Here is a 27,957-nt window from a genome sequence, read left to right on the forward strand (position 1 = left end):
GTTGATCCTCACTCTAGTTTGGTGATGGGAGGACAACTGAACGCGTCCGGTCCGGTGGTATAAAAGACAATCATCACAAACACAAAACCTATGGCCCATCAACATGTAGCTTTTGGATATCCATAACAAATAGGGAGTCAATCTCATGTCTATAGTCTAGAGGATCGTACATGTATAAGTAGCAGATAGATATCCCATGGGTCCTTCTATAGTTAACTTACCTCTAGTTATTACCCTCATTTTACACACACAAAATTCGTATACATGATATTGAAATGAGCATTTTGGTTTCTAACTATTTTGCAGGTTGTTCGTTAAAACAAACTGCTTGCGCTCATTCTAGTTGTTCTCAGCAGAGAATGTGGAAAATCGAAGAAGACTTACAAAATGAAAGCATGCATGCATCTAATTGGTACATTGAACAAAGACACACACATATGAAAACTTGCCAGATTGAATTATGGAAGCACCCAAAAAATGAATGTTTTATTTAAAATCATCTTAAGCTTCTCAAATCTAATTGGCAGCCCTCTAAGTGGAAGATGACCATGCACATGCTTCAACACTTGAGTAAAGAATCCACTTGCACCAATACCATTAAAATATTACGAAAATCAACAATTCTTGCAATCTAATTGGATGATACAAACAGTGCTCCTAACTGTTTGCAGAGTGCAGCATGAGCAAGGAAACTTTAATTCAGAAGCAGCTTGTTGTATTTTTTTTCTATCAATTTCCTTCATTTCCTATTGTCTATATAAAGGCAACTTCAGCTTGTAACTCATCATCATTAATTTGATCATTTATTATTTTCAACTACTTCTTGTTTATCTTCTTTCTTCATTTACTTTCAGTAGCTGATATATATGGCTTCTTCCTTCATGATAGTAGTTCCTGCATTGGCCATGGAGGAGTAGTTCATAACAGGAAAACTAGCCAAGGGTTGGTGGTTCAATATGTTGTCTATTTGTTCTTAAATGCATAAAAACTAGTAGATTATTAGTTAGTGATTAGCTTAAAGTATGAAACTAACCGAATCATTTCAAAACTAATTAATTACAGGGAGGCTTGGATTAATAAGTAGAAAACTAATTAATTACAGGGAGGCTTGGATTAATAAGTAGAAAACTAATTAATTACAATTATGCTAAGATTGGAGACATGAATGGCCTAATTGCTAATGATGCTTTTTAGGAATTTGCTTCCCCATTCCTAATCTTAATAATGGAACAATGCAGGAAACTTGGTTGGTAAGTGGTTAATTGATTCTGGGAAGACATGGGACTTTACTCAGGTGAATTTCATATGAAGATACCTTAGATCTTTACAAATTATGCATTTGAAGTAGATAAGGAACTGCAGACAATTTATTTTGAATGTGTGCTACCTATTCCGTATATATGTTTTTACCATTTCCTTATTTTTCTTATCAAAATATTTGTCTTTAACTCAATTTACTTGATAGTCTGCCTTAGACAAGACATATCCATTCCATCTTCAAAAACTATTTTCAAACCTTTTAGAACTGATTGTTCGGTTCAGAAAGTGCGAATTGTTCTATCAATCCATGTGGATACGATATATACTTACTCTTTATTGCTTATCTGACCTGGTGCACTTACTGGTGTTCACATTCTTGGACACCAACTAACCCTAGATCCAACACATATGCATATATATATATATATATATATATATATATATATATATATATATATATATATATATACTAGTCATGACAGTTACAATGGAAGGTTATCAGGTCAAATGAACCTTGATAGTTATAAGAATTTTCATAAATTTGATCACTCGTAGTGCTTTTACAAAATTGCACGTGGATCTAAATAGAGTGGAACTAGTGCATACATATTTGATAGGCCTGATAGGACATCCGCTCCATTTAGAGGTCATATGGTAATGCATTATGAGTTTGGGGATGGAGATACAACTTGGATGGGTGACTATGAGTTCACAATCATTGATAAATCCCTAGCCTACATTATAAGAATAATTCTATTCTAATCTATGTCAGAGGCGATTATCTCCATTAGGAATTTAGCCATACAAATCCTAACTGAGAAAGGGAAGGTTATTGCAAGAGATAGTTGTTGAAACACATTTCCACACTGATTTTGATTTGACAAAATTATTTAAATTAGAATTAAATCCCTAAGATAAAATTCCAACACACTAAATTTAATTGCTTTGATTCATGTGTTACTAATGTGTTTGTTCAAGTATTGTTTTTGAGTATTTAAATGTACAAGTATGAAAGACATTAAGATAAAGCTCAAACACTACGCCAAAACCCCCTTCAGACGACAGTTAGAAACCATCGTCCCGCGAGATATAAATCTATCACAGGGCTCGCTGCCGTCTATTGCATCTTCAGACGATGGTTAGGTTCTGCCATTTGAAGATACTATACATGACATCAACCTAGTTTCGTACTGTCATATGAACATTGTTACGATGCATCTTTTTATTTATTAACGTCACTTTTAATGTCATCACATGACATACTAATAATTAAAAATGTCAAGTCGCTATATGGGAAATTGGCATATTGGTATTCACGGTGACAGTTTTTATAATAATTTCTGCCGTAGTAACTTGTATCAGATGGCATAGGTCTTAATCAATCATGTCAAGAGATTTATTTTAGATGACAGATTCTTTTAATTTAATGTCTTTTTTATTGTTGTTTAGATGATATATTTTTAAATGTAAATGTCACTCCTTGCCTTCTTCTTTGAATGATTATGGAAATGAACAATAATTATCAATTGAACACGAATTTCTGTATATCAATGATTTTAATTTTATTGGAGACTAATGCTCATAATCTGTTTACATTTGAACTACACAAATAACTGAATGAATGTAGGGTAAAAAAAGCAATTAATGTACATCTCCAAATCTGTATATATAGTCAGAGGTGTGGTGGTGTTGATTGGAAAGCCAAATCCAACTTGAACTGAAGCATATCTAAGTCATCATCTCATAGAATCCCCAAAGTCTTGATATCTACAAAACCAATTGATGATGCTCATTAATTACATACCGTATACAGATAGACCTAATTAATCTCCTTTTACCCTTTCTCCATTCTGAGACTCTTCACTTACCCACCCACATTATAAATAGGAAGCGTTTACCAATTCTCAATAATCACATAGGGCAACCTAACACTATACTTACAGTTTGTTATTTCAAGCATGGATAGACTTATAAGGAACCTCTATCGTAATGTTGAGTTTCAGATTGACCAACTCCGATATGAGGCACCTAGGTGGCTTGTCAATATATATGGTCCTGACCTGCGGCAATGGACTGCCGTGATGAATGGCCCTCCAAACACCCCTTATGAAGGAGGTGTATTCATAGTCGACATGGAATTTCCTATCGATTTCCCCTCTACACCTCCAGTTGTAAGAACATGCATAAACTTGTTAACACACATAAATCAGTTCATATCTTTGTAAATACACTCATGATATTACTATTGTTCGCAGGTCATATTCAGGACCAAAATTTACCATCCTAATATCGGTCCCTTGGGGCATGTTTCTATACCCCAGCTACTTGATCGCCCTGTCCATAGTATTGCCACGGGTAAGATGTAAATCTATGTATTTTTTACCCGTAAATTTATCTATTCATGTTTGGGGTATAGTTTATCTACTCATGTTTGGGGTCTAATTTAATTTATCTATGCATTTTATAGCTGCTGTGGAATATTTATGGACTGCTGGTAGAGCCCTTCATTGAGGGGCCATTTCCTGGCCGAGAGTGAATTGCTGAACGATACATCAGCAACAGGGCAGGTTACGTAGCAACTGCCAGAAGATGGACTGAAGAGCATGCAGTGGATATATGATGTGCAAATAGCAAGCAAGGGGGGCATTATGATGTGACGTGCGAATAGCGTACAAGGGGGGACGTGATGTGCGAATAGCAAGGAAATTTGGGTGATGGGCAACCATTGAGTTAGATGGTGTGAACTACTGGATGGGCATAGAGCCAATCTTGAAGAACAAAATGATTACTGATTACAAATGTACTTGGTAATCAATCTGATCTTCAATGTTGGCTCCATGCCCCTTCAGTATTCGACGCCATTTAACTCTAATGGTTCCCCGTCATCCCGATATCCTTGTTTACCATCTGCACATTCTTGAAGAAAGGAGATTTGGATGCAAAGAAACACTGAGCTGGATGGTGTGGACTACTGGATGGGCATAGAGCCATTCTTGAAGAACAAAATGATTACTGATTACAAATGTACTTGGTAATCAATTTGATCTTCAATATTAGCTCCATGCCCCTCCAGTACCCCACTCCATCCATCCAGCTCCAGTGTTTCTTTAGCATCAAAATCTCCTTTCTAATCGCGCATCACGCCCCCCCTTGTACGCTATTCGCACGTCACATCATAATGCCCCCTTGCACGCTATCCTTTTTTGATAGGCAATACAAAGTAGACAACTTATTCAAGTAGACATATATATGTATATTCAAGTGGATCATAACATGCTATAACAAAGTAGTCAACTTATTCGTTTATGTCTATTTAATTGAATCAGTTCTACTTCCTAACACATAACACACTACAACAAATTATCACTTGCGCCACGAAATATGCCACGGGAATTTAAAATTTATGGCATATTTCTATTTAGCCACGGGAAAAATAAATTTCACTATAAACTTATGATCTCTTTATATATTTATGCCACGGGTAATATTTTTTTGTGGCAAAAATACACTTGTGCCACGAATTATGCCACGGTAATTTTTTTTGTGTGGCTAAATCTATTTATGTCATGGAAAAAATTTACTTGTGCATAAAATTACTTATTAATAATAAAAATAATTAATAAATAAATAGAAGTTGTATAATTAAATATTTATTTTAAAAAATTATTGTTTTATCTGTTCCTATTCTATCTCTAATCGTGGTTCTCCATTATGCTGCCATCTCTTCCTTCATCACACCACCACCATTCCTTTCGTACCCCAGTTCTCTATCTTCTCCGGCGCTCTTCTACGCATCGTAGTTTCTCCAATGCTTTTCTCCATCTGTACTGGACTCTACCATTTTTCTTATCTCTCTCATCATTTTCTTTTCTCGTTATCTTCTCAAATATGTCGCTAAATTCTCTAGCAGACGAATTTAAGGACCATGATAGCTTGATCGATGACTTGCAGCTCTATATGTGGACTCTAATTGCAGGATGACATGCGAAACGGAAGGTTATTCTCTTTAATCATATAAATTAATTCAATTAGGGTTTGCAAATGCGAAATTGTTTCTATTTTTATTTGCCATGTGTTTTCTGGTTTTTCATCTACTAATTCAATTTGGTGAGAGTTGAGCCTATGGATTAAAGGGTTGGTTAATTTTGGGAATATGAACTTAGTTTGAATTTTTTTCAAACCTGGAATTTCATACCGTAACTCTTGCTTGAATTCACTTGTCGATTGCCACTGTCATAATTAATTAATGAGATAAGGTACCAAAATATAGGTTTATTGTTTTTGGGAATGTATCAATTTAGACTCTACCGTACAAAATAGCACCAATATAAGCTTAACGTTAATTTAGGCCTCGACAGCGGATTGGACACGTCATTCCTATTACTCCGTTAAGTTCCGATTTCTCCATCCACGTACAATTGACAGAACTTAACGGAGTAATATCAATGATGTGTCTCGTTCCGTTATCAAGGCCTAAATCGGTACCTTTTTACTTGGAGTCTAAATTGATACTTTCTCAAAAACCATAGGCTATTTTGGTACCGTATCCCTTAATTCATTAATTGAAATGCTAATCACAATGCAATTTTTCTAGCTTTAAATTCTATCAATAACATCAATAGTCTGATGCAAAGCTTATCCTCATTTTACTATGGTAAGTCATAAAGGTACATGAGAAGGCATGGGGGATGCGTTCTTAAACTTTTAGGACCATAAAGGCTGCAAAGTCAAGATTTAGCTGATGCTTTTGGACATATATAACATGAATCGGTGGTCATCATGCTAACCGTGTACATTGCTTGGATTTTGTTTTCATCTATATTATAGAGGCTAGCTAATTAATAAATTAATTTGGACAAAATTTATATTTATATGTTATGGAATTAAGAAGTTGTCTTCTTTTTTCTATTCTTTCGGAGCTTTTTTATGAAACTATCTGTATATGTGTGTTTCTAAGTAAGTCAACTTGATTTCATTACATGACTTTTTTCCACTAAAATTCATTTCATTACATAACTGTTATGCTCAACTTAATTTACTTGAAAACTTTCATAATTTTCCAGAAAGTTGTTGAAGAAATCTATGAAGAGGGTTCCATTATTGGCAATTAATTATAAAGGAATAAGTGATGTAGCTATATAACAGACTTGGTGTACCTGATTGCTAAAATCACCTCACTTAAAATCTCCCGTAATTAAACCCTCTACCAATTCTTATATGAAATTGAAGACTATGGCATGATTATTATGGTTTCAAATCTTGATTTATTTCTTAAATTTAGGATTTTGAGTTAAACTTGTTTAAGATTTAGGTATATAGAAGCTTAGAATTTGTTTGGGGGTTATCATACTTACGGGCTATTCACAATTTTCAATTTCAGAGTTTCCCTTTACCTCACACAACAGATCAGGCCGGTAAGAGTGACTTCTCAGAGGTGGAGGCAATTAAGCATGCATGTGCCTTGGATCAATTGGGTCCTCATCCTGTTATCTCTGATCCCCGGACCGTGCTTTGCAGGTATTGTTAGATATTCATGGTTTTGCTAAAAAAAATTAAGACTTACAATTTTCAATTTTAGAATAATGTTCGTTTTGCTTTTGTTTATATGTTGGAGCAGCTATTCTTCATAATGGATTTTGATTAAGAAAATTGGGTTGAAAGAGTTGATAGTGTTCATGTTTCAATGAATATAATCATATATGTAGTACTTCAGTTTTTGAACAGTATGAATATCATTGCAGAAACTTACATTGACTTCATTCTCTTGTTCTCACTTTGACTATGAATGAAGCAGGTTTGACCTATTCTACTTCTATCATGCTTATGTTTTAAAAAATCTGCAATATCTTACTGTATCTTGTAAAAGACGACAATAAAGTTTTAAACTAATTTTAATATAGGCAATCTATATTTCCGGTTTCAATATGGACTCTAGACTATGCATAATTAATAATATCTTTCTCGTTGCTTGCATCTATCATCTATCATTAAGAAAGATTGTTTACCAATCCATTATAGTGCAACAACTTGTAATAGCTTCAATTAACATCCAACCAAAGTATGTTTTGGCAGCCACAGAAAATATTAAGAAAACAACTCATTAGGAGGTTGATGTTGAATTTGATCTTTTCTATACAAAATCTTGTGCAAATCGTCTGGTCATTGGTCTATTTAAGGGGAAAAGCTTGTTTATTCAGATCCTAACCACGTCATAGTGAAAATCTTGCCAAAATATGCATTTGAAGCATGAGAAAATGCTAATCTTGTCTCTTCTGACGTTGATACAGTTTCCTCCACCTATGTTATCTCTGTTTTTCTTATCTAATGTTTATGTAAATCAGTACTTTGATTTTCCTTTGCTGTTAACTTGTAGAATTTAGACTCGAGTTGTTTGAATGAATCTCCTAAGTTGTTTCAGTGACTGCTCTAATTTTGAAGGTTTTTATTTCTCAGCTGGGAATTTGTGTCGTTGGTATGCAGTTGTGCCCTTAATCCCATTATCGCTGATCTCAGACGGCCCAAAATCGCCCAAAACCAGAGAAGAGTGTCGCCTCCTTCTTATCTACCCGAGGGAAATCAGATGGCCCAAAACCGGATAGGAGTGTCGCCTCCTTATCTGCCTAAGAAGCTATTATCTTTGTTCAAAAAGATTGTTGGGAGAACTTACAAAGAAGGCTGATGCGTATATTTTGGTATGCTTATGCTTGAAATAGTTAGTGGGACAAGTAGCAGTAAAGCAACATTGGGGGTCTATCTGTTGATTCTTGCTGAATGGGCATCTTTTCAAACTTACATGAGTATTTTTAGGAAAATTCATGTTCCACTCACATGAAGTCATGAACTAGTTTTCTTTCTTCGAATTAGTCCACATCTTTTTGTAATTGATGTATAGAATTAATCTGAAATTGTAGACTTGATTTTTTATTTGTGATTGAGGGAGATTTTTTTTATTGTGTTGTTAGGAGTTTCTTTGTTGAATGATGGATGTTTATTTAATAAGTACTTATTTTTAGTTATGAATGGTTAAAATTTTAGCTTTTGTTTATTCTTTTATTCTTAATGATTTTAATTTAATGCAAAAGTTCACAATATAATAATAACAATAATAATAATAAAAGAAATTAAAAAATTAATTAATAATAAATTACCAAAATTTGATAGGTTTACCACGATTATAATTGTGGTTAAGTAAGGTTTTTAGTCACGAACATTTAATTTTTGCCATGGTTATGCTCGTGGCTAAACAAGGTTTCCAATAATAAGGGTTCTATTTTTGCCACGGGTTACTATGTCTTGTCACGGGTATTTTACTTTTGCCACAACTTTACCCGTGGCAAAGGGATATAATTAGCCACGGATTTTTCCGTGGCATGAAAACCAATTTATGCCACGACCATTATTTTTCCGTGGCAACTATCTAGCCACGCTCACTTGCGCCACGGGAGTACCTAACTTGAATTTCCGTGGCTAAATAGTATAGCCACGGAAATATTATACTTGTGCCACGAATCTAACCATGGCGCAAGTGATGATTTGTTGTAGTGACATGCTAAATTGATATGAAACATATGTCTATTCCTGGATCAGTTACTTCATAAACAGAACATAAAACAAGCTAACATGCTTCATACATAGACACATAACACATAACATGCTAAATTGACATGAAACATATGTCTCATCAGCATAACTCATGTTAAAATAGAAAACAATCAGGCAAGTTCATCATTTTCAGCTTTAAGAGTATACATAATCAGCTACCTTCCTAAACATAATATCAAGTTCATAACTTATGCTGATAGAATCGAAAACCCATCAACATCCTGAATGGTTTCAATCAGATAACAAGCCAAGTGGAAGATATATTGTAAACTTATCTCATCACCATCCTGAATGGTTTCATAACATTTTCAGCTTTAAGAGTATGCCTAACATGTTACACAACTTATTCGTGCATGTTTAAAACTTGTTCTCATAGCATCATAAAGCCACCACTATGTACCTGCCACTTGGATTGTACAGTTCATGATGAAGTTAGCATGGTGATGAAGTGTATGATACTGTCACCACAAGCTTAGTCATAAACTTGTGCTGTTAGAATCATACAACTTCATCACCATGTTAAACACTTTTCCATAAGCATAACACGCCAAGTGACATGATACATAGTAATGGAGATTTAAGAGTATGCCTAACATGCTATAACAAGTAGACAATTTATTCAAGCAGACATGTATATTCAAGTGAACATGCTATAACAAGCATACAACTTATTCAAGCAAACATGTATATTCAAGTGAACATGCTATAACAAGCATACAACTTATTCCTTACTTATCATCATAAGTCATATTCAAATAAAAAAGAGAATGGTGATATCTTATCATTTGCAAGCCATATCAGTACATACAATTAGCCTAAATTTACCCTTTAATACATGCTTCATACATGCTCAATGACCCTTTTACAATGTTCCTCTAATACTTGATGCATGATTAATAAGCTACATGCCCAAATGAACAATCGTAGACATACTCATATAGAACCTCAAACATAAACATCAACAAAACATCAAACATAAACATGTTTCATACACATACACATACTCAATCACTTTTATCAGTATAACTCATAGGTGTAAGAGTATTGTCAATCACAATGAACATTCAAAGCTTTAGAGTATGCCTAATCAGTTATATCTAACCAATCAGTTCATACCAATCATTTCATCATCACCCACAACATCATACATATATGTAATCGTTCAGTTCAAACCCACATAACAATATATATATGTATACTCAAAATCAGGCTAGTTTCCTAAATCAACGAGTTCTATGTTCATATACATACACATACTCATTCAGATAACAATCCAAGTGGAAGATATATTGCAAACCTATCTCAGCAGCACCACCCACAACAACATCATACATGCAACCAATCAGTTCAAACCAACATAAAAACAATATATACTCAATAAGTTAAAGAAATCTTCCCATATGCTAAACGCAAGAACTGAATGACAATCTCTTCAGTCAGCCTTCGCATGTAGCATTCTTATTATCCCTGCAAATATTATGTTCAATAAAAAGAAATCAGAACATCTTCAGCAATCGGCACTGTATTGCCCTAGGTTAAAAAAAATAATGACCCAAGAATTTCAGCGGCGAATCTAACAATGAATACAATAAAATCAGTATCTAAGCAAGAGATCTAACCCTTTAAATCATAGCTCTGAAAATCAATAGATCCTTATTCCAGCTGCTGAAATCGACATACACGAAAGTAAATCGGATGAGGAAAAGAGAGAGTAAGGAACAATGAAAATCAATAGATACTTACCAGTACCGTGTTTATAGCTCAGCCAATGATTGCATGTTCAAATCAGCCATGGAGATAGAGAGGGATGAGAGGGATGAAGCTCTTGCGTAACCTAAACTGGGGTTTGGGATTAGAGAGAGAGTTTATATATCAGCTGAAATTTCAGTCAAACAAGAGCGCCTAAAATTTGGGGATTGGCCGCGTAAGTGAAATTTCATTTGCCGCTTTTTTGTTTTCGGCAAACAATGACATTCATTTATTAGAAGTATCATCTGTTGAGTAAGTGAAATTTAACGAAAACGCGCGTTTTATTTGGATGACAGGATTATGTAATCGTAATGTCATCTGAGAATCGAGCGCATTTTTTATTTCGCTTTCAGATGACATACAGTTAAAATACGGTCACGAAAAATATTCACACGACACGAAAACAAATGTCTGTCATGTATCTTGTGTCATGTGAAAGGGAAAATGGCATAGTGAAAGCCCAATAAGCAAGATCAAGGCCCAAGCTAAGTCAAAACGGATCAAGGCTTGTGAATCAACTCAGCCCAGCAAGAAGAAGGATCCAAAAGACTGGCTATCTCCTTCACAACGAAGCTGCTGAGTTCAATGGACAAAGCAAACAGAGCAAGGGTTGACTCAATAAACTTGGAGACAAAGCTAATCCAAATGAGGAAAGGATCAGACACAACAGGGAAGCTATCGAGGAATCTTTACCGAAAATTGAGAGACAACCCGACGCTCACTGACCAAAACCAACTGAAGCACTGATCAAGATAGAAAAGACTACATTCTCATTGGCCGCGACGCTGAGCACTGAGCAATGAAAGGGGCAATAGAGCCGTTTCCCTCCAATGGTATTTCGAAATTTGAAATGACCGATGGCTCGAGTGTAACTATAAATAGGCCTCTCATTTGCTTCAATCGATGCAGTTCTTCAACAAGTCGAAACGCTGACCAAATTCTTCCTTGAAGTTCTGTGCAAAAGCAAAGCAAAACAATCTTACACCAACTCTTATTTTTTGTGTAAAATATTAGTTTTTAGATCATTCAAAGTGTTCTTGTTGTCAGAACAAAAATCTTATCAATTCTAAAATTGTTAGGAGACCCTGAGTTGCTCGGTATTTAGCACTCAGAGGTAGATAGTGTTGAGTATAGGATATAGAGCAAGGTACTCTGTATACTCGCTAACTATTGTAAGGGGTTTGTGCTCTACCCAAAAGAGCTCAGTAGTGGATTAAATCTCGGAAGGATTCCGAGGACTGGATGTAGGCAGGAGGCCGAACCAGGATAAAACTGTTGAGTAACCTTTTCTAACACTTAACTCCTTTATCTGCTTGCCTTTTATCTTGTCTAGTAAACGCTTAACTGAACTAATACTGAGTTGTGTGAATTGGTGCTGAGCTCAGGAATAGACTCCCTAGTGCTATTTCCCGACTCAACGTTAGAAGCAGCCTTAGTCATTGATCAACTAAAGCTGCCTCTGACCTCACTCAATATCACTGTGCTAAGAATTAAGTGAAAATCTTAAGTGATAACAGAAACAAGTCAGCCTTAAAAAGAAAAATTTTACATAGTTCCTTAACCCCCTCCCTCCTTAGGAACTAATTCTTACATCACAAGGGACCAACAGTAGCCAGAAGATGACTCATAAGACGAACTTGGCATCATTGCAAACTAGGAGAAATAAGGAGGAAGGTAAGAAAGTCAGCACCAAACCAATAACGGATCTTGAGAAGTTAGTGATAGAAACATGGAAATAGTTGATAGTAGGAAAGAACTTCCATCCATCCGTAAAATATTAAGTATGAGAGATCCTAATGGAGGAGAAATAAGTACTTGTAAGGAAAACAAAGGATGTTAAGCAAATCAACTTATATGTCATAGTACACAAGCTGAAGATTGATCTATTTATGAAGCCATTAACTAATAATAAGAAGAATAAAAAAAACAAATTGGCCGAGGGCCAAAGAGAAAAGGTCCATAAGTTGGTTGATGAAAAATTCATCCATTTGGTAGACTATCATGAATGGTTGGCGAATGTTGTGATAGTGAAGAAACTAAATTGTACTATCCGAATCTGCATTGATTTTATGGATAAGAATAAAGCATGTCTCATTGAAAGATATCCACTTATGAATATAGATCAAATAGTGGATTCAACAATAGGGTGTAAATTATATTCACATATGGATGCAAAGATGGATGGAAAGACGGGCTACCATAAAATCTAGATGGAGCTAGCAGATGAGGAAAATATGATTTTTTGTCACCCATCAAGCCACATATTGTTGTAAGGTTATGCCATTTGGTTTTAAAATGGGAGGGAGGGGGGAGCATGCTAGAGTCTAATGAACAAGATGTTGAAAGACCAAATAAACATGACTGTGGAGATGTACGTTTATGACATGATTCATCAAAAGTAAAAATATTGTTGACCACCAAGAGAACATAAAGAAATCATTGGAGATAATCAAGAAGTTTAACTTCAAGATGAATCCTGAGAAGTACACATTTTGGGTTAGTTCATGATAGTTCCTTGGATACATTATTAGTCACAAGAGCATCGAAGCAATCCAAACAATGTGCAAGCGATATTTGGACATAAAACCTCCTTAGAATCTCAATAAAGTGCAAATGTTAAATGGGTGAATCATAACTCTTGAGCAAGAGACGCATCCATGTTCATCTAGAAGATGTGTCTTTCTATGAGGCTATTAAAAAGGCTAAGCAGTTCAAATGGACCAAGAGTATCACGATGCAAATAACTAATGGAACATATGTTATAATGGAGTTTTATATAGATATCTCCTATCAAATTTCCACGAAGAAAAGTATTATTGATATCCAGTTGCTCCCATAGCCAACTTTTTGTTGGTGCCAATGCTAATAAAACCTTGGTTATCGCAATCTTAACCAGTAGGGAAAAGGTTTCAATATAATTAATAGGGGAAAGTTCAAATAAAATCCCTGTGGTTTCAGTAATTTTCAGATAAAGGACTGTGGTTTACTTTTTGTCAAAACGAGGACTGAGGTTTCACACTTTTAATAATGCTATTAAAACTATCTTTAACGACCTGAAAATGAAAATTTTCAAGAATTAAAGTTGTTCAATGTCATATTTTAGAAAATCATCTTTTTAGAACTTTCTCTCTCTAAACATTAACTTTCTCTCTCTTTACCAAACATCATCTAAATAATCTCGAAATAAAAAAGTTGAAGAATTAAAGTTGCTTAGAATATTAGTAGTTCTTAAAATATGTCATTTTTGAAGTTGTTAAGGGTGATTTTAATAGTATCAATCGAAAAAGTCATTATTTTGCTAAAGTTGAAAACCTCAGTCCTCGTTTTGACAAAAAGTAAACCACAGTCCTTTATCCGAAAATTATTGAAACCACATGAGTTTTATTACCCTAATTAATATCCTTCTCTTGGGTCTTTTACTACAAATAAGCTTTAAATCTTTGAATTGAGCCATCATTATTTTTCTTTATCATGTAAACTCATTTACATCTTATTGGATGTTTGTCTTTTAATGGAGAAATCTACCATTCGATGACAACAAAACCTAAAAATATCATTCGATTTAGACCAAATGATTTTGTCGAACCTTCTAAAGCGAACTAAATACATTTATAAATGGGACTATAAAAGTTTTTCTATCATATTTGGATACTTCAATCAAATTGTAATTAAGATTCTGGATATTCTAATTAGGATTCTATAAAATGCGTAATTGTTTCCTATGTTGAAGGGTCGTATCCTATTTAGAGTTTTTCTCAAACATATAACAAAAAGAACAATCCTATCTATTTAGGATTTCTTTTCTTCTATATAAGGGCCTTAGTTCCTTCGATATACGATTTACATACATTATTCTTACTTGCTATTCTTTGTTAATAAATTATACTCATAAACTATTTATTAACTTAAACATTGAAGTTTCTACAATCAATTAAGAAAACCATTTTTTGTTTTACAAATCAAACCCCATTAATTAGTAGCAAGAAAAGTTTTGAATAAAGAATAAATATGGCCTTTTTACTGTTAGTTGAACGAGAAGAAGAAGAACTAAGTGAATAAACGAGAGAAGGCAACTAGAAAGCCTTTTAAAAAAATTTTTTTTTGCGTACAATGCGCTTAACATTAAAGAATAAAGAAAAATCCACACCATGTCTGAATGTGATTTGAACCCATGACCTCCATAGTCATAGGTAAGCTCTCAACCACTAGGCTAAGCGCTTCACCACAACTGAAAAGCCTCTTTAACCGAAAAAAAAAAAGTGATTCTTTTCCTTAATCAGTAAGTAAACCAATCAGACCGAATCAGTAAGCAAAAAAAGATAGGTTTTGCATCAGTTTACTGAAAGGAAGTGATATTTCTGCAAAGACTAAGCTAATGGGCTAACAGAAAGAAGAATAGAAAGCTAATAGAAATAGAAGTTTATGGGAGGACTTTCGAATAGAAAGAAAGAAGGGTTAACCGAAAAGTTTGAGCTATTAGAGTCAAGATTGAGAGCTTCCGAAGGAAGTTATGAAGTGACTGATGCTACTGCCTTATGTTTGCTATCCAATATTATGATTTCATACAACCAGACTTTAATAAATTCAATGGATCATTGTGTTGTATCCTAATAGGAAACAAAAAAAACTCCTATCCTTTTCTTCTTCCTTTCTCTTCCCTTGTTCTGTCAATCTTCCTATTTTGTTGATCTACTTTGAGGAGGACTAAGGATCTTCCTTCTTCCTTCTCACACCGGGTTAGGTTTCTTTATTTTTTATTGTTTTTTTAGTTTGTTTTCATATATTTCATCGGAACTCTTTATCCGTCTGATTGTATCTGCTCTCTATTATTCTGTCGTTTATGCTTTTTTCGGATTTAGCAAGAGCGGAAATGGTTTATCTTGTCTGTAGATCAATAAATCTACGCGGTTGCAACAAAAAAAGGATTCAGGTCTGAATGTTCGGAATGGTTTAAAAGATGAAGTTTGGATTGCAGATGTCTTTCTACAGATTTAGATTAACGAGAAATATATCGTTATTTTGTGTTTTTTATGCATTTTATGGGCTCTTTTTGCTCTTTGTAGTCATTTCCATCCCTCTATGAATATTGTATTTGCTTTAGTTTATAATCATGTGAGATTTTATTCCTTACATTTTACTTGTTGTACTTCTTTATATTTTATCTAATGAAATTACAAGCATTTCTAAAAAACAAATAAAAAAAAAAAGTAAATTTACTATGTATTGTAGTTGTATGGTTGCTTTGCTAGCACTGATAAAAAAAAAGGTAGGGTTTTTTTAGCTATGGCCTAGCAAAAGAAAAATTGAGATAATATCCTATAGGTCTTTCCATTAAACTTGTTTAAGAGACTGACCCCAGCCCGTCTAAACCTCCCCTTTATGAGTTTATGAGTTAGGATTGGACATATATATTTTATGTTTGATCCGATCCGATTCAGACTTGTTTAAATCCGCACATCAAATGGGTTGGGTTTTGCCTAAAATTCCAAACCCGACCCAACCTTATATTATATATTATGTTGTTATTATTATTTTATTGAAATAATAATTAATGTTTGATATATTAAAGTTTGTTACAGAGTATCAACTTAATAAAATATAATGCATAGGCTACACTATGTACAATACATGTATTTTCTTTAAAATACAAAACATAATATTGTGTACTGTTAGTATTTCATAAAACATTATAAAAAATATAAAAAAAGTTTATATTTAATAAATTGTTGATTGTCATTTTATAAAACTAATCGTAGTTTAATTTTTTAATTTTTTTATTTTTTCAATGTAAAATAAATTAGCTGGGTGAGCTGGACTAGACTTAGGAATTAGTTCCCTTAATTTGGCCTAGTCCGGTCCGAACCTGATGTGAATTTAGTACAGGTTTGGCTGGGCTGGGTTTGGATAAACTAATTACATATCAAGCCCGATTAGATCCAGTCTGAACCCGGCTTGATCCAACCCATAAACATGTCTATTCCCTTTCAAATCGGACGTGAAACCTTTCATACAGCAGATCGTCCTTTAAAAAAACATGTGGACCTATCAAACGAAAATTTCTCAAATTATCTAATAATGTATTTCTAAAACTAAAAAAAGCTTACTAACGTAACAAATTAAGAGACAAATTAAGGACTGGGGAATTTCTTGCTACAAATGGTAGCTATAAATTTTTTTATGTAAAAAATGAGATTTTTTTTTATTTTATTTTTTTGATAAAAAAAAAGAGAAATTTTAGTAATATTGTGAAAGTAGTACCACTTCAATTCACCATTTTCACTACAAATTTATGTATTTTTCTTATAGTCTACTTATTTTTTTCCTAAATGAATTCTATGAAAGAAAATTGGTTAGACAAAAATGATCTTTCCTGTATCAGAAACTTCAAAAATATTACTAGAAATTAGTTATTTTGTGGCTTAAAGCCTAAACTGATCCCCAACTTATATTTTGAAAGTCATCTAGATCTATAATTTTGTAATTGACGAATCATCAATTAGATCCCGAATGTATGTTGAACTCACTAATTAAATTCATTCTTCAATTGAAATAAAATTTTAGTATGGTTATATTGTATTTTGGTTCAATTTTGATTAGAATTCAGTTTCGATTATTATTAGTTCAGTTTTCATAAAAAAAATCGTTTAAATAAAACCAAAATAATATATTAAACTAATTTTATGTGCATATTTAATGAAACAGAACCAAATAAGTATGGGAATAAAATATAATTGAACTAGAATTATTTGTTCGATTTGGACACTAACCGAAATAAATATTATATATATATAATTGGTATAATATATTAATTCAACTCACCAAAAATATCATAAAATATTGTCTAACTGAAAATATTATATAACTAAACCAAAACTTTATTTTAACCGAGAGAGAAATCCAATTAGTGGTTATATACCATATCGTTAAAGGGAAAAAATAAAACGAGAAAATAAGGAGGTATAAAACCTAACATAAAACATGCTACCGCCAATATAAGATTCACGAAGAAAAAAAAGATCACATAGAATAATAAAAGCCATAAAAAGAACAACTAAAATAAAAAGACTATAAATCACGTACTTCTCATAAATCTAAATCCACATAAAAGTAGCTGCAATCTATCATTTAGTTCATTATGGACAATCGGATCTACGTTTTTTCTATTACAAGCACGTAGATCTAGTGACTTACTGACAAGATAAAATGCTTACGCTCTTGTTAAACTGAAAAAAATGTATAAATGAAAGAATTATATGTAGCTGATATGTGCAAATTAGATGGAAAAGAAATTTGATGAGATATATGAATTGCAACCAAAATAAAACCACTAAAAAAAGAACACCAAAAATGTGAGATTAGACACATGTGGGAGTAGGAAGAAGAAATACAATCTCTCTTCTCCATAATCCACGTAGATTTAGTTACTTTTACTCCGATAAAAAGATCAGTTGCCAACTGCGAAAAGGAGTAATACGATAGACCTCAAGAACCAAGCCGGTAGATCTTAAAGCGTTTTGAAATATCAAATATGAAATCACGTTTTTTTTTGGTTACAAAAAGTTTAGGTAAGGGTATGTCTACACACTCCCAAGATCAGGGCAAACCATAAACCTCGATGAGAATTTACAGTAGATTTTACAGATCACCTACCAATGAGATTAAATTTTGACGGAGTGGGAATCACGTTTTTCTTTTTAACTTTTCCTAATATACCAATAATTAAGAAATGCATGCATTGGCCACTATGATGTGCAATGAAGTAGGTAGGCACATGGTTTGGTTTGTATGTGGACCGGGCTTGCCATTAACATGTGTCCTTGCCTGCCCATTATGGGTTTCCTCACTCTACTCCAATCTCTCTTTTCCAATTTAGGAAAAATACAACAATAACTTTTATTATTATTTCTTAGTCTAATTTTATTATATATTGAAATTTTATTACTATTAAATTAGACTAAAGCTGATCCTGAGATTTTGGAGGGTTACGGGCGAAGTATCAAATGAGACCCTAATAAAATATTAATCGCCCTTAAAGTTAAAGGGCTTAGTGAAACCAAAATTTAAATAGTATAGTGATCCAAAATTTAGTTTTGCAATATTTTGACATAGGAAATTAGTTCAAGAAATAGAGTTAATTCACAACTTATAAATTTGTGATCAAGTAGAGGTTTGCTTATTCTAGGTCAAATTGCTTAAGCTTTTTATTGAATTTGGTGCAATAACATGAAGTAGAAGTGCATCTAAGAAAACATTTCTCGAACTTAACAATTATGAAATGGTTCTAATAGATTTTATGCTTTTTACAATACAAAGCACTATAACAGAAAAATGAAAAACTAAATCCGAAAATCACCTCCCTTAACAGGTTTTATCGATTAAGTTCTTAAAATTGGAAGATTTTGATACGTTTCTTCCAAATCTCCTCTGTAAATCGAAGTAAATCAGAATCAGATAGAGTTTCTCAAAGATAAAAAAAGGCTATTGGCAATTGGAAGCTTCACGATGAGGTGATAATAGAACAAAATTGATTATTTATATAGTTGGTGAACTAAAGATGAAGGATACTATTACGGTATAATATTCTTTAGTATTGGAATGTGATTGAAGAAGGGAAATGTAAATTATGAATTTTGTTGGGATTGGTGGTTGAGAGAGATAATTATGGAAAGACTCTCAAATTGAAAATTGATATAAATTAGGGAAATTGATGCCCAACGTTTTTAGTAGGGAATTTGAAAAGAATATCATATAAATTAGAGAATTTGGAAAGTCTGATTGATGACCACGTTTTTATTAATATGGATAGATAATAATCTGGTTTAAAAAAAAATCAAGTTTATAACTCCATTTTTTTTTGTAGAAATATTAATATATATTTTTTTCGATAAAAGTCAATGAAGATAGCGACCTCGTCCCCTGGTGACGGCGCATCCATTGCGATTGCCCACCTTTTCGATCGGAAAGCTTTCGCCGATTTCTCCAAATCAGAGATCAGTAGATCGGCGCCTGCAGCAACCTCCTTCGCGGATGTTGTCAAGAAATCAATCCCTTCCATTTCGATACCTCCGCCGCCGCTGCTCAGCTCGGCTTGCTCTTCTCCACCGCTGGTTACAGAAGAAGGGGGTTTTAAGGCAGTGAAAGTCCCACAGAAGATTTACGAGGAAAGGATCAAAGCCGTGTAATTCTCGGTCATCGGAAGAGTATTTTTGAGTAAAGGTGAGAAACCGTGGAAGCATGCTGACCTCAAACAGCTGCTAAATAAAAAATGGAAGCATAACCTAGAGTGGAAAATGATATCTCTAGGTAAGGGATTCTACCAATTCGTTATGCCTAATGAAAAGGCGCTGCAGGTGATTTGGGAGCATGGAGCTATTTCCTTAAAGCCAGGAATCATCAGATTCTCTCCGTGGTACCCTGGTTTCAATCCTGACATGCACAAAACTACCTCCGCGCAAGTCTGGGTAAGATTTTATAATTTTCCCTGGGAATTCTGGGATACCAGAATTATCGCTAGCATTGCTAGAGCTGTAGGAGTTCCAATTAGATTTGATAGCAACACTGTTAACGGTGAGTTTGGACACTATGCTAGAGTGCTCATCGATGTTGAACTATCTATGGACATCCAAGACAGGATACGGGTTGACACGGAAAACCAAAAGCATTGGGTATTTCTTGAGTATGAAAATCTGCCTATGCTATGCAGTATTTGCTCTTCTATTGGACACGATGCTTCTGTATGCAGGAGGAATGTCAAACCCAAGCCTCAATCACAGAAGGTTTCAAAGGCTAAACCTCCCTCTTCAGTTTGGCGGTCTGCCCCACCTGCAGATTCTGTACAACAGAATGCGGATATTCCCCCTTTGCACTCCGAGGATAACGTGAAAAGTGGGAAAGAGCTGCAATTGATCATTCACAAGCCTGAGACGCATAGGCAGAGTTCTGAGAAAGGTGTACGTGACGCCTGGGATGATCCCAGTGATGATGATAGGCGCTATGCGTCTGACTCTGAGAACATAGAAACTCAGTTTCCGGTAGGGACTCCCAAAGGGGTTAACTATCTATCTGAATCAATTGAATGGACACATCATATGGTTCGGTCACATAACAGAGAACTTTGCTCTGGAAATGAGTTTGCGGCTGAGGGGAGTGACTGGATAACAGCTCGCAAGAAATCTAAGGGCAAGAAAAGTGAATCGCGTCTGTCAGGGCGCATTCGATCTACTGTATAGTTCTTATGAAGATTCTGTTCTGGAATTGCAGGGGAATTCTAAACGAAGGAACCCAGAGGGCTCTTAAACAGCTATGTATCTCCAATCAGCTTGATCTGCTGTGCTTAGCTGAACCTATGGTTGATTTCGACAGAATTTCCATCCTCTTCTGGAACTCTATCGGTATGCAACGCATCGACAGCAATCAGAATAACTCAATTTGGATCTTCTGCAAACTTGGCTACAGTGGTCGCTGTTCAACTGTTATCAATCATGAGCAATACATTTCTATCAAATACGCTCTGAATCAGGAGAGTTACCAAATATCCTTTGTTTATGGTAGCAATACGGCAATTAGAAGACGAGTACTCTAGAGCTCTCTACTCTCTAGTCAAGTTTGCAATAAAAGGCTAGTCCTAGGAGATTTCAATGCAATTACGGGCGCCCATGAAAAAACTGGCATCAGTCCCTCGGAAGGCAGCTGCCGGGATTTCAGGGAATTCATCAGAAACGGTGAATTGACAGAAATTGACAGTTCTGGTCTTCAATTCACATGGTCTAATGGGAGAAGGGGGGCTGCTCATGTTGAATGCAAACTGGACCGGGCCTTGGTGAACGAAGATTTCATTGACAGTTGGGATAGTTTAAGCTGCTCCATTCTTCCGCGAAGTAAGTCTGATCACTCCTCGATTCTTCTTTCCTGTGCTTCTGGAGCTGTCAGACAAAGCAGGTTTCGCTTTCTTTCTATGTGGATCACTCATGATTCGCTGAGAAATCTGGTGGCTGATCATTGGTCTTCTTGCAATATCTCTCTCCCGCCGGCACAACTGTTATGTTATAAGCTGAAATCTCTAAGACCTAAGCTTCGGACTTGGAACAAGGATACTTTTGGGTTGGTTGACAGCAACATAAGAGACGCTCAATCAAAACTTGAGGATATCCAAAACTGCATTTCGAGAGAGGGCCTTAATGATACTCGGTTTGCTCAGGAATTAGAGGCCCAAAAGGAACTTGATCTGCAAATCTACAGACAAGAATTGCTGCCGAGGGACAAAAGCAGGGAGAAATGGCTGAAAGCCGGAGATCGTAATTCTGCCTATTTTCACAAGTCTGCCAAAATTAGAAAGGTACAATCATCTCCTGACAACCTTCTAATTAACAACACATTTGTTAGTGATGAAAACACAATTGCGCAGCACGTAATAAGATATTATCAAGATTTATTCACTGGCAGTGTGAGACACATCAACTATGAAGATGTCAGATCGGTTATTCCGCAATGTGTCACGGCCTTGGATGATGAGCTGCTAACGCAGCGACCCTCTGCAGACGAAATTCGCAAAGCCGTCTTCAACATGAGTAAAGACGGCTCGCCCGGTCCTGATGGCTTTGGAGGCACATTCTACCAACACTTTTGGGACATAATTGGCAACGATGTTTGTCAAATGGTTTTCAGCTTCTTTGACTCTGGTCATATGCTTCCTGGTCTGAATGCGAGCATTATGGCTCTCATCTCTAAGGTGGAAGGGGCTAACGAAATTCAACATTTCAGGCCTGTTGCTATGGGAAATTTCAATTACAAGATCATTTCAAAAATTATTGCTGACAGACTTGCTCCTATTGCTTCTAGAATCATTTCTATCAACCAATTTGGCTTCATAGCAGGCAGAAGCATCCACCACTGCATAGCTGCCGCATCTGAGGGTGTTAACATGCTTAAAAAGAAGTGCTTTGGGGGTAATATGGCTCTCAAAATAGATATCAGAAAGGCCTTTAACACACTTGACTGGAATTTCCTGCTGGCCATTCTTGAATCTTTTGGCTTCTCACTGAAATTTAGAAACTGGATATTGGAGATTCTGAGATCCGCTAGAATTTCAATTTCTCTTCAAGGCGGAATTAAAGGCTTCTTTGCCTGTTCCTGTGGAGTTAGGCAGGGTGATCCGCTATCCTCCACTCTGTTTGGGATTGCTGAGGATTTTCTGAGTAGATGGATTTCTAAAATGATTGCTGAGGGCAAATTTGATCCTATGCTATATACCAATAATGCTATTTTCCCTTCTCATCTTTTTTATGCAGATGATATGTTGATTTTCGAAAGGGCCTCGACGAAGAATATGAGGTGCATCAGAGACTTCTTCAAGCTCTATGAGGACTTTTCTGGTCAGGCTGTTAATTGGAAGAAATCACAGGTTCTATTTGGTCATTTTATTTCATCTTCAAGACGAGCTTGTCTTTCTGACATCCTGGGAATCCGACAGGCTGAGCTCCCGTTTAACTACCTGGGGGTTCCGCTGTTTCAAGGAGCTCCTAGGTCCCAGTTCTTGACTCCTCTGATTGATAAATTCCTCTCTAAATTTAGTCTCTGGAGGGGTCACTCCCTGTCTTTTGCGGGCAGGCTTACGCTGATCAAATCTGCTCTAACTGGAGCTCTAGTGCACTCTTTCCTATTGTATCGATGGCCCACAGCGCTCTTGAAGCGTCTTAACAGAGCTATCCGTAACTTCATCTGGACTGGTGACAGGGATCGAAGAAAACTCATAGTGGTTCCTTGGAATATCTGCTGCAAGCAAATTGTTCATGGAGGTTTAGGTATCAAAGATTTGAAAACTTTCAATACGGCCTTACTTGCGAAATTCAGCTGGGACCTTATTCAGGGACATGGTTTCATCATCAACCTGGTTCGTCTCAGATTTCTGGAGCCTTCTGGCATTCCTAAGAGATACATCTCTAATTCTTCCATTTGGTCCTCGCTAAGAAACAATTTTCATCTGATTAATGATGATTCAGTTTGGTGGATTGGAGAAAACTCGAGGCTGAAGTTTTGGACAGACAAATGGATTGTGCCATCGGTTGCAGACCAAGTTGGCATTCCCAAAAAATTACAGGCTAAATTGGTTGATCCTATTCAGAACTACAGATTAAACGGCGCCTGGTTCAATTTACACGAGTTGCCGGACCAAGTTCAGTTTAATATCAGCCAAGTGGAAGCTATCGACGGCTCTGATCTGTGCGTTTGGCAACCGTTAGAGTCAGGTATGGTTACGGCAAAGTCTGTTTATTTGAGCCTTATTCAAGGGGACAAGGTGACTTGGAGCAGGTTTGTTTGGAATCCCTTCGTCCCTCCCAAACGAGCTGCAACTTGTTGGATGCTGCTGCATGGAAAGCTGGCAATTCAGCCTCTGCTGCAGGCCCGCGGATTTGCGCTAGCTCAAAGATGCGAGCTGTGTAAATCACATGAAGAATCCGCCTTTCACCTTTTTGTGACCTGTGCTGTTACTAAAGAACTCTGGTCTAGCATTTTTAGTGTTTTTGATATCACTACCAGGTATGCGGATTCCTTTGCGGAATTCTTCACAATGCTGCGGGATTATCGTATCAGGCGCAACAGAAGAAAGTTTTGGATTTTTGCGGTTGTTTCGTGTGTGTGGTTCATCTGGCATATTAGAAACCAAGCTATTTTTGAGAATGAGCTTCCTTCAATCCAAACTATTAGGCACAGGTTGTTTCGCTTGATTTTTGAATACAGAGGAGTGGCTGCCATTTCTGTCCGCCCACCCCAGGAACCAGATCTTGTGACTGTTCGTTGGATTGCCCCCCCGGCTTATTGGATCAAGGTAAACACAGATGGTGCTTCAAGTGCTTCAGGTGAAGCAGGCGCAGGTGGGCTGTTTAGAAACTCAAGGGGATTTGTAGTCGGATGTTTCGCTTTCCCAATTCCGAATGCGCCGGCTCACCTCGCTGAACTCCAGGCAATTACATATGCAATTGAAGCTGCGTGGAACAGAAACTGGCGCAATATCTGGATTGAATCTGACTCATTATGTGCAGTGCAGCTGCTGAATAATAATCAGGCTGAGGTCCCCTGGAAAATCAAGAGAGTTTGGCAGAGATGTAGAAGACTTTTATTAGTAATGAATTGGAGGGCTACTCATATTTTTAGGGAAGGGAATCAGGCAGCAGATAGACTCGCTAACCATGGGCAATCGGCAACCTCTCCCTGCTGGTGGCACTCGGCTCCCTACTTCTGTCAGGCTTTTGTCTTTGACGACTTATGCAATGTAGCGCATATTCGTGTTATGTAATTCTTTCTTCTTTTTCTCTTTTTCCTTCTTTTTTTCTTCTCTCCCCATCTCTTTTCTGTATTTTTTATTCTTTTTTAATAAAAGGGTTGTTGGTTGTGCTGGGGGTGCTAACCTAGTTGGGATGCCCGGCCTTCCTTCGCGTCCCAACCTTCATTCAAAAAAAAAACTCCATTTTTTTTAATTTTAAATTAAAAATAATTTAAAAGTGTAAACTTATTAATACCAATAAATTACCATACTATATTTTTCAATTTTTTTTTACCATATTTGGGCCCCTCTACCCCTAGGTCCTGGGCAGACGCCCCTTCTGTCCAGATTCAGGGACGGGCCTGAGACTAATCATGATGATTCCAACTCTTAACCATTTTATTACTATTAAATTAGACAAATCATGATGGTATTATGTCAAGATTCAAGAAATAATTATGCCAAAAATTTAAGCTGATAACTAAAGTAAGTATAACAATTATTACATTGATTTTATTTCACAAAAAGTGTAAAGGGGATATACGATCAAATCTTAACACTCTAAACGGATTGCTTGTGATGCAAGTCGTTGAACATATCTTCAAAAGATGAATTTAATGTGATAGAGTCCCACCTACATCAACCTGAGTCCTCAAATGTGTTGGAAAGACTTGGTGGATAAGTGAGAGAATTTATCGTGACTAAATCTACTTGCTTATTCTAGATGTCTGCATCACAACCAAACTAGGTTTTATTTATTTATTTTGTAATCAAAATGATTGCAGAAAAAATCAAATGTATTATGATTTTGATATTAAGAAATTAAGTTTTGTAACATTAATAGTTCATTTGTGATACAGTGATACTTGGAAAATTATTAATGTAATTTACCCTAGGTATGATTAGGCCTTAAAACCTCTGTAAATTAATATTATTGGTACCATAATATTTTATTATTTAATGATATTAATTAACCGATAAATTAATATTTATTAATTTAAAGAGATTTTTATAATTTATTGAAGTTAAATTTTGATTATATAAAAAAATATTGTATCTTAGAAAAATTTGTGTATCATGTTTTTTTAAAGAATAATGTACCATATCAATTGAATTAATCTAAAACATAGATTCATTGTATGAAAACTAATAAATAATGTTCATTGTTTCTTAATAATTAAATATTATCCATTGTGATTCAAAAAAAAAAAATTATTATCAATTGTACTTTTGCTACAAACGTTCAATGTATGATGGTGATAGAAAATACTACATAAAAAAGATGAGCTCTAATTAAACTTAAATTTCAAATTTCTCTCTCAATTTAGCAAATTGAAAGGTAGCTCTCTCTCCTTTGCAGGACGTTTAACTCTAATTAAATCTGCTATTACTGGTTCTCTAGTTCACTCATTCTTGATCTATAAGTGGCCAGTGGGTTTGTTGAATAAGCTCAATAGAAGTGTTAGGAATTTCCTTTGGACGGGTTGGGTTGACCAGAGGAAGTCAATCACGGTTCCTTGGCAAACTTGTTGCAAAAGTTTGGAGGATGGAGGTTTGGGCATTAAGGACTTTAGGATCTTTAACCAGGCTCTCTTGGGTAAGATGTGTTGGGAATTAATTCAAGGCACCAGTCTTGCTATTTCTCTTGAAGTGTAGATTTCTGGCTGTCTCTGGTTTGCCTAAAGCTTCCATTGCTCCGTCCTCGATTTGGTCTTTTTGTAAGTTTGTTTATTCATCCATTTGGAACCAGACCTTTCGGTGGACTGGCTAGTCTTCAAAGCTCAATTTCTGGACAGATAGGTGGATCATTCCATCGGTGGCGGACAAATTAGGTCTTGATCATCAGGATAAGCGTTCACGCTTTAATTCTGTTGATGATTTTTTGGTTAATTCGGAGTGGCTTGACTTAGGCACTCTTCCTTTGGTTGTTCAAGACAGTATTTGATCTATTCACAGGGGTAGAGATGATCTTGATTTCTGCGCTTGACAACCCTCTACGAAGGGTATTTTCTCTGCCAAAGAGTACTATTCGATTATCAGTCTTAGTTCCTCTTCGGTGGACTGGTATAAATTTGTTTGGAATGCTCACACTCCCCCTTCTCATTCCTTCACTTTCTGGAGAGTTTTGCATGGCCAGGTTCCGACCCACGACCTCCTGCAGCATCTTGGATTCTCCTTTGCCTCTCATTGTGTTCTATATGCTCTCTTCGTAGCATTCATTTTGGCTCACAGGTGTCGATGATCTGGCGTGTTGCCGCTGTCACTTGCATCTGGTTAATCTGGCATTGCAGGAATGAAGCAATCTTTAAGGAAGTTTCTCTTTCTATTCAGCACTCGAAGATCACCCTCTTTCGAATGATTCGAGAGTCCTAAAGAAATCTCCTATTGCACCCATCAATCCTGGTACAATACCGAGGGAGGAGAGTCATCTGCATGACATAATTAGGGACAACAGACATAACAGATTTCATAAGAGTCAGTCTACCTGCAAAATTCAAACAATTCTCTTTTCAACATGCAAGTTTTGCGTGAACTCTGTCGGCCACGTAGGTGTAGGTTTCCTTAGTGACCCTCTCATGGGTAATGCCCATCCACAGGTATCCCCCCAGATCTAAAGTATTATCAAACCCCAGATCATCACAGATTCCTCGGCTGGTTGTATTAGACACATTAGCAAAAAACAAAACTCTGGATTTTGGAAGACTAACCTTTTGCCCCGAACACTCAGAGAACTTGTTAAGTATATCTCGAATAAGATACACTTGATCAACCGAGCTTCTGACATAAGGTCAATGTCATCTGCAAAAAATATATCGGAAATTACAGACCCTCTACAAGAAAGACTAATAGGTTTCTAGATGCATCTCTGAACCGCATTTGTAATCATATGGTTCAACCTTGCCAAACAAATAACGAATAAACAAAGAGACATGGTTCACATTGACCGAGGCCTCAAGAAGGGTGAAAAGGGCGAAGTTGTTCCCCATTATAAAGAACCCGCATATTGGACCCTGAGACACAAGCCATAATAAGTTTAATTAGATGGTCACCCATCCCGACTTCATTGAGCATATTCTGCAAAAAAA

At 35.7% G+C, this 27,957-nt stretch overlaps 1 long non-coding RNA gene across 1 annotated transcript; it reads left to right on the top strand.

Annotated features, from left to right (window-relative positions):
* The first annotated feature begins 4,943 nt into the window (after nucleotides 1–4,943).
* On the top strand, nucleotides 4,944–8,274 carry LOC136234757 (uncharacterized). Its single transcript, XR_010691464.1, has 3 exons — nucleotides 4,944–5,256; nucleotides 6,641–6,777; nucleotides 7,714–8,274. It is a non-coding gene; the product is annotated as an uncharacterized lncRNA (long non-coding RNA).
* Nucleotides 8,275–27,957: the final 19,683 nt, after the last annotated feature.

This window comes from Euphorbia lathyris, chromosome 7 (genome assembly GCF_963576675.1).
Source record: "Euphorbia lathyris chromosome 7, ddEupLath1.1, whole genome shotgun sequence".
Classification (NCBI taxonomy): Eukaryota; Viridiplantae; Streptophyta; class Magnoliopsida; order Malpighiales; family Euphorbiaceae; genus Euphorbia; species Euphorbia lathyris.